General features: G+C 41.0%; 1 pseudogene; it reads left to right on the forward strand.

Moving 5' to 3' along the window:
• The first annotated feature begins 7,006 nt into the window (after positions 1-7,006).
• On the forward strand, positions 7,007-7,958 carry LOC114234258 (olfactory receptor 5AN1-like; annotated as a pseudogene).
• The last annotated feature ends 7,689 nt before the right edge of the window (positions 7,959-15,647 follow it).

Here is a 15,647-nt window from a genome sequence, read left to right on the forward strand (position 1 = left end):
GAAAAGGGCTTATAAGCCTTATTGCCTGGTATATAGTAGTGCTTAATATATGTTAGCTCACATTTTTAGTCAATTAGTCAATATTATTAGTCAATTAACAATATTTTTATTGATTTCAGAGAGGAAGGGAGAGGGAGAGATAGAAACATCAATGATGAGAGAGAATCATTGATTGGCTGCCTCCTGCAGGCCCCACACTGGGGATCAAGCTGCAACTCGAGCATGTGCCCTTAATCAAAATCAAACCTGAAACCCTTCAGTCCACAGGCCGGTGCTCTGTCCACTGAGTAAAACCAGCTAGGGCTTATTAGTAAACTAGAGACCTGATGCACGAAATTCGTGCAAGGGGCTCAGCCCCTGCTGAGGCGGCAGCTGCCTCTGCCTTGGCCCCTGCCACCGCGGCTTCATCTGGAAGGTCATCAGGTCTAATTAGCATATTATGCTTTTATTATTATAGATTTTATATAAATCAAGAGAAATCCAGATAAATGTGCTAAAGAAAGATAATTTAAGGAGTTTTGGAATGGCTATTCAAATTGAGACATAATAGTCTTAGTAAAAGACATGCCTGTACCTCTTACCTGTGCTACTTCCTCTGCATATTGAAAGCATTGCTTAGGGGAATAGAAAGAACTCAAGTTCAAAGAGGTAGCATCACATGGAAATGATACAATTTTGCCCACTCTTATCAGCTACCTGGACAACTTCTTTTCCTTCTCCTTATTAATTATTCTATAACTAGGGGCCCAGTGCACGAATTCGTGCACCTTGAAAGGAATTGTGGGCCGCAAGGCTGTGGTGGGCACAGGGGTGGGTCTCGGCCCATCCTCCACGCCCCTGCCCAGCCCCTCCCACTGCAGCCCACTGTCCCCTGTCTGCCAGCAGCCCCGCTCCCGCAGCCTCTGCTCCCATGCGCTTATAGCGCTAGCCCCACTTGCACCCCACTTGCACCCGCTGACGGCGTGGAGCAATTGGGGCTGGCGCCAGCAGCGGGTGAAAACAGCAGCTCCAGCACTGGCAGCAGGTGCAAGCAGGGCTGTCACTGGCAACAGGTATGAGAGGTGGCTGTTGGCCCTGATCGCCCCTCAGGAGCAGGAGGAGGTGGAGAAGCCCTGAGCTGTGATCAGGGCCAGCAGCTGCCACTTGCATCTGCTGATGGCGCCGAGTGATTGGGGCCGGTGCTGGGCACTGGCAGTGGATGCGAGCAGGGCCGGTGCCAGCAGCAGATGTGAGCACCGGGCAGGACCACTGCACGTAGGAGCAAAGAATTTTCAGTAACCATCAAAGGCTCGCCCCAATGACAGCAACCAGCACCCCGCCTTGGTCTGGTGCCCACTCACCTGCTCCACTATCCTGCTGCAGCTGACGCCCACTGTGTTCTGCACGCATCCCCTGGTGGTCAGCACAGGTCATAGTGACCGGTTGTTCGGTTGTTCAGTTGTTCTGCTGTTTGGTCTATTTGCACATTAGGGTTTTATATGTATAGATAGTAATTTTTCCCCCTCCACTTTTCTTTATCTGTTCTCCAGTTCACTTAGCTCTTATCCTTCAATTTACATTTGGTATTTTAAATCTTCTTATTGCCCAAAGTCTTTGGAACAAAATGACTTTGTTCCAATGACCAATGCTCTATCCACTGAGTCAAACCAGTTAGGGCTGACCATAAGATCTTTTTTTTTTTTTTTTAAATATATTTTATTGATTTTTTACAGAGAGGAAGAGAGAGGGATAGAGAGCCAGAAACATCGACGAGAGAGAAACATTGATCAGCTGCCCCCTGCACACCCCCCACCGGGGATGCGCCCGCAACCAAGGCACATGCCCCCGACCGGAATCGAACCCGGGACCCCTGAGTCCGCAGGCCGACGCTCTATCCACTGAGTCAAACCAGTTAGGGCTGACCATAAGATCTTTATAAAAATTTATTTTGTTTGGACACATACACACTTGCCAGTAATGGAATTATTTTCTTTGCACTGAGAAGATGTAAGATACTACTCATCCATAAGAACAGATGAAATACTGCCATTTGTGACAACATGAATGGACCTTGAGAATATTATGCTAAGTGAAATAGTCAGAAAAAGCTAAGAACCATATTATTTCACTTATATGTAGCATATAAAACTGAAACTCATAGATACAGACAACAGTCTGGTGGTTTCCAGAGGGAAGGAGGTGGATAGTAAGGGGTAAAGGGCCAAATATATGGTGACAGAAGATGATTTGACATTGGGTGGTGGGCACACAATGTAATATAAAGATCATGTATTACAGCAATCTATACTTGGAACTTCTTTTTTTTTTGGGGGGGGGTATACTTGGAACTTATATAACTAATGTCACCCCAATAAATTTAATGAAAATAAATAAATAGAATAAAAGAAGATATAATATATTTTTGCAATTTGCCCAACTATCAAGGAGAAAGTAACACTCATTAATAATAATTAAATCTAATGCACTATACGGGGATTGGTTATGAGGCAAACATGATCTGGTGTTTACATAAAACCGCCCAAATAAATGCATTTATTATGAGGTATACAAACAGATATGCATTTAAACAGAATATTTTTGGCACTAGAAGAATCGGGTATTTTATAGTTATTTGAAGCAGGACAGGGTACAGTTGTCTCCAGGCGGGGCTAGCTAGCTAAAGATGAATTAACTTTAGTCAAATTACCACAATCCAGGGTGTGGTGCTCAGCTTTGCAGCCTCTGAAAACCTTTTCCAGATGGCTGAAGTTTACCAAGCTCAGAATAGTTGGTTTCATAAGCCAGGATGCCATTTTTAGTTTTCAGTGAAGAACAAAGCTGCCAAGCTTGTACTTATGCCCGTGGCACAAGTCTCTGACTTGTTGAGGAAACCACATGGAAAAGAAATTACAATTGAAAGTCTATTTGGAGAGAAAGGAATCAAAGCAAAGTAGATAATATGTGTCAGAGCCTGATGTGGCCAGCTGCAGGGTTCATACAGCTTGAGGGCCTAGGCCAGGTACTACCATTTTTTTCTCCCAGGCATTCATTGTCTTTTAAGTGAAGATCTTCCTCTCTGATCACTGTATTATTTGCAGATTGATTAATTGACAGATTTTCCTTCTTTCGGTCTAAAAATATTTTGTCTCCAAAATGCCTGTTACACATTTCATTTATCTATTATGCTCTGATTTTATAGTTTAATTTTTAGAGTGCATAAAAATCTAGTTCTTGTCCATACGTACTGTTAGCAGAGGGAAGCGGGCCCCGTCTCTATTGGTTGCTAGTCAGGGTGGGTTTCTTGCAATATCCTGAGAAAAGGAATTTTCTGAGACTCGCACGGGAGAACGAGTGATTTTTCTGTCTGTGGAATTACAGCCCTGGGTTTCCAAAGTCCCATTTGCCTTTGCCCAGTCATAGAAGAAATGTAGCTGGGGCTTTGGCAGAGGTAAAATCAGAGCCAGTGCCCAGAGTTTCCATTCCATATTGGAGCAGGGTCCAGTACAGCATCAGACTAGCTGTAGTCCCTCAGTCCATTGTGGACCACATGAGTGAATGCAAGGAAGTCAAGAGTCACAAGAGTCACAAGCTAAGTGTGCCAAGAGCAGAACGAGAGAGAACTCCTTTGTTTAGGAGGTTATGTATTCCCAAAGTTTTACACATTTGCAATGGTGATGACCATCTGGTCAACCATCTCTGTCCCCAATTGTGATTGACAGACAAGTGCCTTCCCTGTGTCTACTCAGCTTTACTGGGCACGCATCTATCTTACCTTGTTCAGTCCCCTTCCCCCAGTGTTTTGCAGGGAATAGGCTGGTGGGTCCCTGGGGAGTGTAAAGTTGCAGCTTTCTGATGGAGCTGCCCAAATGACATGCCTATAATATCTGGCTGTCCCTTTGCTCCTTTCCTATTATTAATAACTAGCTAATTACAACAGTGTCAGTACCACCCACATTCCCCTAATTTTTGGGTAGGTACATATGATTACACACACACACACACACACACACACACACACACACACACACACTCACACACACACTCTCTCTCTCTCTCTCTCTCTCTCTCTGTCTCTCTCTCTCTCTCTCTCTCTCTCTCTCTCTCTCTCTCTCTCTCATTCACATACTCATGAATTAGTGACTGGTACATTAAGTGGGCTCTGATGAGATTTAAAACTTTTTTCTAAAGATTAATAATCTCATGTTTCTAGTCTTACTCATAGACAAACCTAGAACTTGCCTATTCTGTTATCATTCACACAAATGAGGAAACACTTGTATTTCGAGTTCCTCTGTCCAGGTACCTGATTTGAATTTTTCTGAACTACAATTGAGCAGGAAGAGCCTGATCGTTTTGCATATGAAGAGATATACCATGTATCCCACATTTTCCTATTAATTTGATTTACTACTACCTTCCCTAAACATCAAAACAGCTGGGGAAAATAAACCAGTTTGTATGTTTGTATGTGACCTTTGTGCTTTTATTTCATACTCACTCTTCCCATGCTTCCCTCTCCCCTTCTAATGCTGACAGCCTGTGTGCAATACAGGTTATGGGTCTGGCAGAGATGAGAGAGCTCTATCTTTCTCACAAGTAAAGACATTGCCATAGCAGGCTCTTGCAATCATGGCTTGGAACAGTTATAAACTGGGTGTGGCAGCATCTCTCTTTAGTGTTGGTAGACTAGACGATGGGCACCATCTAGTTGGAAGACAGACAAAACACACACTTTGGTACAACCACACTCTCGAAATAAACAGGCATTTGGGACCCAGGGAGACCTTATGGAAGAACAGAGGTTTCATCTCTGTCTCAAAACAAATGTCTTCTGAAATAGAGCCACGATATCAGATGGATTTCAAAGTCAACATGTCCTTTCCTTGTAGTGCCTAGGGGAAGAAAAGCCAGACTCAGAGGACCAAAGGCTTAATCTCCTTTAGTAGCAGGTTACAAAACAAAAATTGCTTCTCTTCTTGTATATTTGGAGAAAGAAGATAGCAACATGGGGTAGAGGGAGGTGGAAAGGTTCCTTCTTAATGTGTGTTTGGGGAGATTGAATATAGTGTTTACTTTTTCAGAGTTTCATACACACTTTGCTCTATTCTTCCTGTTTTCCTCCTTGTCTCTCTACATTTTTCATACAATCATTTTCTCCTTCTCTCATTCTCCATCTCCCACTCTTTTAATCCTTCAAATCAAGTAGTCCCATCTAAAAGTAAACAAACAACCTAAGTGCTCATCAGCAGATGAGTGGATTAGAAAACTGTGGTACATCTACACAATGGAATACTATGCTGCTATAAAAAGGAAGGAACTCCTACCATTTGCAACAGCATGGATGGACCTGGAGAGCATTATGCTAAGCTAAATAAGTCAGTCAGAGAAAGATAAATATCATGTGATCTTACTCATTTGTGGAATATAGTGAACAACATAAACTGATGAACAAAAACAGATCCAGAGACAGAGAAGCATCGATCAGACCGCAAACCTCAGAGGGAAGGCAGGGGAGGGTGGGGGGAGGGGGAGAGATCAACCAAAGAACTTGTAGGCATGCATATAAGAATAACCAATGGACACAGACACTAGCGGGGTGAGGGCACTAGCTGGTTTGGCTTGGTGGATAGATCGTCAGCCTGTGGACTGAAGGATCCTGGGTTTAATTCGGGTCAAGGTTTGCAGGCTCGATCCCCAGTAGCGGGTGTGCAGGAGGCAGCCGATCAACGATTCTCTCTCATCATTGATGTTTCTATCTTCCTCTCCCTCTCCCTTCCTCTCTGAAATCAATAAAAATATATTTCTTTTTTAAAAAAGAACGGTATGAGAAAAAGCTGACAGAAGAGAGCCAAGATAAACTTCACCCAAAACAAAAGAAGAAAGCTGAGGAGTCCTTGATAAATAACAGGCAACTAAAAATAAGGTTTAATTAGAAATGATAGCATCTGAACTGTTTGAGAAAATCAATATGGCAAAAGAAAGGTGCTCCGAGATTAACACCAGCTTCCCTAGTTTCACATAGTTCTCTGTGTATAGTGGAGTTTTCTTCGGCAAGTTGATCTCTTGGGCATCTGTGGACACAAGCTTTGCAGTGGTCACCATCTGAAGGCTGAAATGTCCCTTCCCCTCAGGTACACATAAAATGTATTGCAAAACATTTTAATGCTTCCAGAAGGGACATGGCAAAGTAGGCATGACATTAGCAGGGACAAAAATTCCATGATAACCATGATTTCAGCCAGGTTTCTTGCTTGAGCAGGGTTTGGGGCAGCATTTTGCAGTATACAGGGCTATACATTAGCTTCCCTGACTATGCAAGGTGGGAAAACAGCCTTCAAGGCTGGCAGGGCTCATTGTTGGGGGTCCCAAACCAGGCAAAACTGTGCACCAAGCTCCCTGGACAGACAGAACCAATGCTCAGCTCTGTAGAATGTCAAAGTCACTGGCTGGGCCTTCGGCTCAAGTGCTGCTGAGCTATGTGGGTGCTCTGGCCAGGCTTCCTGGTTGGATGAGCCAGGGGATACACTCAGCAATAGGTGGGACTATGAATTAGCTTCCTTGCCTGGGAAGACTGTGTTGGGGGCCCATAGGTGGTATATTATATTAAGAATATTCAGATTATGACCTGCTGAATGAAGAGGCACAATTAATCCACATGGGATTGACAGGTATCTCATTCAGTATCCAAGCTCTCACTTTGGAAAGGTAAGAACCCCTACGTTGTTTTGATTAAAGGCACAGTTTCAATACACTCACACAAAGAAAGCAAATTACCAGACTTTTCACTGACAGATTCTGGAAATTGGAAGTAGGGGTGCAACGAGCCAGGGGTTGTGTAGTTCTCCATCCCAGATCATGAGTGAGCAGGAGATAGAGAATCTTCCCTCCAGGACAGTGAAACATTTCCCCTTTTCTCTGGTGTTCATTGGAGAAATAAATGGTACATTTGAGAACTGTAATGCTACCACTTCACCTGAGTCAGCAATGCATTCTCTTGTCTCTTTCTGATTTTAGGAAAAACAAGCCAATGATTTGTGGGAGAAATATTACAGAGATCACCCATTTCATTCTTCTGAGATTCTCAGATTTTCCCAGAATCATAGCAGGGCTGTATGTTGTATTCCTGTTGATGTACATTATGACTCTGACTTGGAGCCTGAGCCTCATCATCTTAATAAGAATCAACCCTCACCTCCAAACGCCCACATACTTCTTCCTTAGTAATCTATCTTCATAGATATCTGCTATGTGACTTCCATAGCCCCCAAGATGCTGTCTAACTTCTTCCAGGAGCAGGAAACGATAATCTTTGTGGGCTGTGCTGTTCAGTATTTTGTCTTTTCAACCATGGAAGTGAGTGAGTCTTGTCTCATGACAGCCATGGCTTATGATTGATATGCTGCCATTCATAACCCATTTCTCTATTAATCAATTATGTTGCCTACCCTCTATGTTTGGATTGTGCTGCTTAGTGATGCCAGCTGGGGTCCTATTTGGCTGGACTTTCTGTTCCTATATCCCAATTGTGTGACATACTTCAGCTCCACTTCTGGGCTTAATGTCATCCACCACTTCTTCTGTGACATATTTCAACTGGTAGTCCTGTCCTGCACTGACACTTTCTTTGTACAACTCATGATGGCTATATTGACACTGATCTTTGGAAAAATAAATGCCCTAGTTATCATGACACCCTATGTCTATATTGTCTTCTCCATCATGAAGATCACTTTAGCTAAAGGCAGGTCCAAGGCTTTCACCACCTGTGCTTTTCACTTGATGGCAGTCACCCTTTTTTATACCTCAGGTGTGTTTGTCTACTTGAGTTCCAGCTCTGGTGTTTCCTCCAGGTTCAACAGATTTACATTGATCTTCTACACTGTGGTGATTCCCATACTGAATCCCTTGATTTACATCTGAGGAACAAGGAAATCAAAGATTCCTTGAAGAGGTTGCAAAAGAAGAGAGGGTATTACTGAGGTCAACAATCTTGAGATTTTTGACAGAGTTGTCTCATCAGAATCACCTTAATCCACAATAATATGCACATTAATGGAGTATAATAAAATTCATACCAGCTTTGGACAAAGAAAGCTTAATTTGGCACAAATAACATGCCCGAATGGAACCACAGCTGACTTGAGGCTACACAAACACAGTATTGTTAAGTCCTGGGGATTCATTACTTTCCCCCTACATGAGCAGTTACCTCACCATTTATTAATCTACCTGCAAATATATGTGAAACATCAAGGTTTAGATACTTGTTGCTTCTTTTTGACTCTGAGATTAATCTCTGTTCCATCTCAGGCCTCTGACCTTAAAGGAGAGATACCCAGCAGAGGCCCCCAGGGATGTAGAAACCTTGTCTTCCATATATTCTGATGCAGCATAGTCCAGACATGGTGGGACCAATATTTGTTCTGTTTCTGATCATAATGGAAATGAATAGAGAGAGGGAATATGTTTTTGTACAGAAACAAATCTATACAATTGGCCCAGTTATGCCTCCTGGGAAAACCTGGCTGAGATAGTTAATATTTCTCTACAGAATCTTTTAGTGCTAATAATACAGTGTATTTTTTGGTCACATCTTAGTCTCAACCAGCTATAGTCTAAGAAGGAGAAGGTGATTTGAATCATAAAGTGGAATGGAATGAAGTATGTGGTTCCTTCAGTTCCATTTACTTGAGTCCAATGATATAATTTCTTGCATCTAGCGTCCAGTGCCAATTTCTAATGGGGGAGGATATTAAAAATTCATGTCACAGCCAATAGCAATTTCTGATACTGTGGGACTCAAACTTCTTTTTCTCTCCCCCATTAAATATTGAAATTTACCCTTGGTTTTATAGCCAGTGGGATTACACTGCCAAGTTATTTCTGACATTTTAATCATTTGTTCAAGTTTGATGTGAGGAGACTTGTGTGAGAACTCATTGTAACAACAGAGTTACTGAATATTCAATATTGGAAAGACTAAGAACAAATAAGGAAAACTGCCATACATTCTTTCCTATAGATTGTGTTCAATGGTTTATATCCTAGAGATTTGTGGTTGTATGGAGTGATATGATGGATGTAGTAGAATGGTTAGAGTTATTTTAATGCTGATATTTTTCAGGAAACCTCAACGGTTGTGAGAGGAAATACATAGTGGTATAGGTAGGGTTCCTATCTTTGGCCAGTTATTGCTATCTGAGGAGGAAATAAAGGTTGTGGTCATAGTGGTCTGGTTAAAAAGAGGAATAAGAGCCGAAACCGGTTTGGCTCAGTGGATAGAGAGTCGGCCTGCGGACTGAAAGGTCCCAGGTTCGATTCCGGTCAAGGGCATGCACCTTGGTTGCGGGCACATCCCCAGTAGGGGGTGTGCAAGAGGCAGCTGATCGATGTTTCTCTCTCATCGATGTTTCTAACTCTCTATCCCTCTCCCTTCCTCTCTGTAAAAAATTCAATAAAATATATTTAAAAAAAAAAAATAAATAAAAGAGGAATAAGATGTGTAACAAGATTTGACAGATTGTCCAGACTTGAACAAACTGATATAAAGTAGGTATTATTATATTTATACATAACTAGAGGCCCAGTGCACAAAATTAGTGCATGGGAGGGTGTGTCCCTCAACCCAGCCTGCACCCTCTCCAATATGGGACCCCTTAAGAGATGTTCGACTGCCCATTTAGGCCCGGGGATCGGGCCTAAACAGGCAGTTGGACATCCCTCTCACAATCCAGGACTACTGCTCCCAACTGCTCGCCTGCCTGACTTACTGATTGCCCCTAACCGCTTCTGCCTGCCAGCCTGATCACCCCCTAACCACTCCCCTGCCAGCCTGATAGATGCCTAACTGCTCCCCTGCCAGCCTGTTTGCCTCTAACTGCCCTCCCCTGCAGGCCTGGTCACCCCTAATTGCCTGGTCCCTCCCAACTGCCCTCCCCTGCTGGCCATCTTGTGGTGGCCATCTTGTGTCCACATGGGGGCAGTCATCTTTGACTACATGGGGGCAGCCATCTTGTGTTGGAGTGATGGTCAATTTGCATATTATTCTTTTATTAGATAGGATTAGATAGGATAGAGGCCTGGTGCATGGGTAGGGGCTGGCTGGTTTACCCTGAAGGGTGTCCTGGATCAGGGTGGGGGTTCCCTTGAGGTGTGGGGCAGCCTGGTTGAAGGGCCTGTAGTGGTTTGCAGGCTGGCTAAGCCCCCCGGCGACCCAAGCGGAGGCCCTGGTATCTGGAATTTATTTATCTTCTATAATTGAAACTTTGTAGCCTTGAGCAGAGCCAAGCCTCCTGCTTGCTCTGTGGCCACAGCCATTTTTGTTGGGATTTATTTATCTTCTATGATTGAAACTTTGTAGCCTTAAGCGGAGGCCAAGGCAGGCCAGGGCAGGCAGAAAGCTTGGCTTCCTCCATTTCTGGGGAAAACCAAGCCTCCTGCTCTCTCTGTGGCCACAGCCATCTTGGTTGGGTTAATTTGCATACTTGCTCCTGATTGGCTGGTGGGCATGGCTTGTGGGTGTAGTGGAGGTACAGTTACTTTGCATATTACTCTTTTATTAGATAGACTACTTGGAGATTCATTGGATTTTTAATCAATGTTTTGGGGGTTTCAATTTTAATGGGTCACATGAATTACTCTGTTTAATTAAGGATTATAAGTAAAAAAGTAGTTGAAGCCTTTGCTAAATCTTCCATGAATTTCCACATGTACAGAATTGAGAGAAGGGGGATTGTTGAACCTCTGGGAGAGAATATGTGGGTTTCACATGCCAAGGATACTGTAATATGAATAAAGGATGTTTGCTTCACCACCCCATCCAGGTATAGGTGTGTTCTTTGACGCATAGCAAATGTGTGAAAATGTATGGGATGCCTGTCCCCAAGGGGCCATGAGGGATTCAAACTTTGTTAGATATTAGTGTGGGATAGTTCCATAATATTTTACAGATGTACCTCTTGATGGGTTTAGGTAAGCTCAGGGAGGTGAAAATAGGAACTACTAATGGTAATTAGAAATTAACATTCTGGGACTGCAGTGGATGGGTGAGGTTGCTGAGAACTGCTGTCTCCTAGGAACTGTCTCCATGGGCTGCTGTTGAGAACAATTAGCTAGAGCTACTGATGATAAATGCCATTAAAGTATTATTTTAAAGAAAAAAAATGGGGAAAATAAAACACAGTTATTCAGACTTTCCCCTGAAGAACATTTAGACCAATGGGTACCTTGTGAATAGGATAGTTTCCTTTATTTCTTTTTCAGATGGTTTGTTGTTAGTGTTTGGAAATACAACTGATTTCTCTATGTTGATTTTATATTTTTCAACTTTACCGAATTTACTTTCTAATTCTAAGAGCTTTGGTGAAGTTTTCAGGATATTTTATATATATAAAATCATCACATGCAAATACATAATTTTACTTCTTTTTCCCCCAATTTGGTTGCCTCTTATTTCTTTATCTTGCCTAATCGCTCTTGTTCTATGTTGAATAAGTGGTGAGAGTGGTTATCCTTGTCTTGTTTCTGATTTTGGAGGAAACAGTCTATGTTTTTTCCCATTGAGTATGATGTCAGCAGTGGGTTTGTCATATATTGCTTTTATTATGTTGAGATATGTTTCTTTTATACACAAGTTTTTGAGAGTTTTTTTAAAAAAATATATATTTTATTGATTTTTTACAGAGAGGAAGGAAGAGGGATAGAGAGCTAGAAACATCGATGAGAGAGAAACATCGACCAGCTGCCTCCTGCACAACCCCTACCAGGGATGTGCCTGCAACCAATGTACATGCCCTTGACCGGAATTGAACCCGGGACCTTTCAGTCCGCAGACTGACGCTCTATCCACTGAGCCAAACCGGTTTCAGCAAGTTTTTGAGAGTTTTTATCATGAAGGAAGGTTGTGTTTTGTCAAATGGTTTTTCTACTCTATTGAAATGATCATATGATTTTTATCTATAATTTATTAATGAGTTGTCACATTTATTGATTTGTGTATGTTGAACCATTTAAAAATATTTTATTGATTTCAGAGAGGAAGGGAGAAGGAGAGAGAAATATAAACATCAATGATGAGAGAGAATCATTGATTGGCTGCCACTTGCATGCCCCATACTGAGAATCAAGCTCACAACCTGGGCATGTGACCTGACTGGCAATCAAACCATGACTTCCTGGTTCATAGGTCAATGTTCAACCACTGAGCCACCCAGGCCAGGCTGTTGAACCCTTTTTGCATCCCAGGGATAAATCCCAGTTGATAATGGTGTGTAATACTTTTAATGCATTGTTGAATTTGCTTTGCTTATATTTTGCTGAGAATTTTTGCATCTATATTCATGAGGGATATTGAGCTATAGTTTTATTGCTTATAGTTTCCTTTCTTTCTTTGGTGTCAGGGTAATATTGATCTCATAAAATGTGTTTGGGACACTTTCACTTTCTAAAAATGTGTGTGTTTATTGCCGTTAACCTGTAAACATTATATATTGGGTGTGTGGAAACATAACTTTTTTAAAAAAATATATTTTTATTGATTTCAGAGAGGAAGGGAGAGGGAGAGATAGATAGAAACATCAATGATGAGAGAGAATCATTGATTGGCTGCCTCCTGCACACTCCACACTGGGGATTGAGCCCGCAACCCAGGCATGTGCCCTTGGCCAGAATCGAACCCAGGACCCTTCAGTCCACAGGCCGATGCTCTACTCACTGAGCCAAACCAGCTAGGGCAAAACATAACTTATTTAGTCCACATGTTTCCAAGCAAAGAAGAACTATAAGACATTATTAAGAGACTGCTAAGAATCCCTCAAAGATTCAGTCCCAATTGATGAAGATACTAATATGATCCCAGTTCGGTAAAAATCCTATATAATAAAAGGGTAATATGCAAATCAACCAAATGGCAGAATGACCACTTGCTATGATGCGGACTGACCACCAGGGGGCAGACGCTCAATGCGTTGGTCAGTGTGCTCCCACAGGGGGAGCGTCGCTCAGCCAGAAGCCAGGCTCAGCTGGTGAGCGCAGCAGCAGTGGTAGGAGCCTGTCCTGCCACCGCAGTAGTGCTAAGGATGTCTGACTGATGGCCTAAGATGTCAGTCAGACATTCCCAGAGGGCACCTGGACTGCGAGAGGATGTAGGCCGAGCTGAAGGACCCCATGAGTGCATGAATTTTGTGCACCGGGCCTCTAGTATGAATAGTAAAATGATACTATTAGTAATAACAAATTTATAACATGTATTAAGTGCTTCCAAGCACTGGGCAGATATTATTTTATCTAAGTTCACCACAACCCTTTTAGGTAGTTGTGCTATTATCGCCTTCATTTTACTAAATAACCAAGGCACAGTGAGATTAAGTAAAAAGGTCAAGGTCACAGAACTCATAACTAATTAAGTAAGAATTCAACCCAGATGGGTCTGTCCAGAGCCTGAGCACATAATCATCAAAACCATGATGAATGATTGTTCTGATAAAAACATTAAATTTTGGGTGACCATACAACCTGGTTTGCTTGGGACAATTCTGCTTATTGTCCTGACATGGTTGTTAATAACTCTTCTTTTCATGACCAAAAAATTGTTGAGCTTGGATAATGAATGATATGATCACCCTGTGTTGAGAGTTCCTCCCAGATGTCAAACTACTGAAAGTCTAGAAAGGAAAATTGGAACTTGCTTCAATTAGGTCATGAGGGCACATGAAAGTGTGGAGAAATTGAATCAACTGGGAGCATTTATCATTTTCTCCATCCATCACTCTAGAGAGTAATTAACTGAAAATGGTGCTTTCTGTTAATTGCCTCTTCTCTTTCCACACTGGACCCCAAGGAGACATTTCAGAGAATCCTAATTTGGAAGTACCTCACTCGCAGCAATGGCCTGTAGGAACCATGGCCAAAAGCCCAGAGCCTAGGTGAAGTTAATGTCTTCATCCTGAATGCTCATATGATGTCTATAGCCTCTCATTCCTGGAAGAACTCTATGCACATTTAGAAATCTAGAGTGCAGTCAACATTCAGGTCTAGCAGAAGGCAGCTGTGGGGGCAGCACCTCCCAGATTTCTACAAGACACCTGTTGAAATATCTATAAGACTACCTGGGTGAGTAAAATAGAAATAACTTTATTTCTTCAATTTGGCTTATCTTTCACTCTTGCAATCCTGTTCTTCTATGCCCCCAGCCTAGAGAGCTCATGTATTCAGGTTTGATGACCTTTTTAACTTTTCATTTTCTCACAGTAGCCATGCTCCCTATCCTTTATCCAATGGGATTATTTGAATTTAACAAAAACCCAGGTATTTGAACCAAAAGAAAACCATTTAACATGGGATTTCAGGCATTAGTAAGTAGGTGGAGTGAGGATTGGAGGGCATGGAGATTTGCTGATAGGTCACCAATTGGTCCAAAGAGCCCCACATTTTAACCACCAATGATCTATTTTTCCCCCTTATAAAAGATTTTTATTTAGCAACCTTTGTGATAATTCTCATTTTGATAGCTTACTATGTGACCAGCACTCTATTATATACTTTACATACTATCCTAAAATATGTCTTCACAAAAACCTTATGAAGTGATGAACATTCTTCCCTTACAGATGAAGAAATGAGGCACATAGAGAAATTTTTTTGTATGATTAGAATTATTCTTTTCTTTTAATTCTTAGTACCATTTTGGCCTCAAGTTTTCTTCAAGGGAAGACTTTTACTACTGATTCAAATTTTTTAGTGTTTATATAATATTCAAATTTTCTATTCTTACTTGAGTCAGTTTTGGCAAGTTATATTTTTTATATTTTATTTAAGTTTTAAAATTTATTGATATAATATTGCTTAGAATATTCTCTTATTACCTTTATAATATCTCCAGGATCTAGCACCATATCCCCATTTTCATTGTTTTAAATTTTTTGTTTGGGCTTGGTGTCATCAGATCTATCAAAAATCAACTTTGATTTTCTTGTATTATTTTGAAATTATACTTAATTTAAAAAATTTTTGTTCTTTCCTCTCTAAGTATTATGATCAAATTATTTGTTTTCTTTAATCTTTTATATGCACTTAAGACAACTGTATCTCTCTACATACATTTTTAGTTAAATCGCCATGATTTGTTAAGTGTTTTCACCAAAAAAAGAAATAATAATTATGTGATATGATAGAGGGGTTAGCTAAAGCTATGATGGTAATCATACTGTAATATATAAATGTATCAAATCAATACATTGCACATTTTAAACTTATATAATGTGTATATGTCAATTATATTTCAATTAAAAATCCACAAGATCTGATAAATAGTATGTCTCAATATATTTAAGTTACAAATGTTTTATAATTTCTATTATAAGTATATAATTGGTTTTCAATTATAATGTTTCTTACTTATAAATTTGTTATGGATTTGTAACAATAAATTAACAATAGTCTGATAATGTTATCTCTAAGACCAATCCTTTAATATTTAAACTTTAAGTTTTTCACAAACCAAAGGAGTGCTTCAAAATTGTATTAGAAAGCTATTTCTAGGAGAGGGGAGAAGGGGGGAAATGGGAGATATCTGTAATACTACCAACAATAAAAATATATTTTAAAAAAGAAAGCTATTCCTTACTGACATCACTTTATGTAACACTATATGCATGGCAGGCACAGTATAT

This window comes from Eptesicus fuscus, chromosome 13 (assembly GCF_027574615.1).
Source record: "Eptesicus fuscus isolate TK198812 chromosome 13, DD_ASM_mEF_20220401, whole genome shotgun sequence".
In the NCBI taxonomy this organism is placed as follows: Eukaryota; Metazoa; Chordata; class Mammalia; order Chiroptera; family Vespertilionidae; genus Eptesicus; species Eptesicus fuscus.